Source organism: Penaeus monodon, chromosome 27 (genome assembly GCF_015228065.2).
Source record: "Penaeus monodon isolate SGIC_2016 chromosome 27, NSTDA_Pmon_1, whole genome shotgun sequence".
NCBI classification, from domain to species: Eukaryota; Metazoa; Arthropoda; class Malacostraca; order Decapoda; family Penaeidae; genus Penaeus; species Penaeus monodon.
This window is the reverse complement of record NC_051412.1, coordinates 14,281,844-14,282,045: the sequence shown is the minus strand read 5'-3', so window position 1 is coordinate 14,282,045 and position 202 is coordinate 14,281,844.

Sequence of the window (202 nt, the reverse complement as noted above, 5' to 3'; positions counted from 1 at the left end):
TCTTTGGATCTCTGGTTGTTTGGCAGTGACCTTGTAAAGACTAGATACGCCACAAGGTCATCCTCAACAAACATCAAACTCCGCTCCACATTTCCTTCACTTGGAAACGCTCTGGCTCATTAGTGTGGAAGTGTCTGGTGAACTTCTATAAATAGTTGAGCATCATGGAATGGAATAACCTTTGGTAGATGAGTGTTATTTC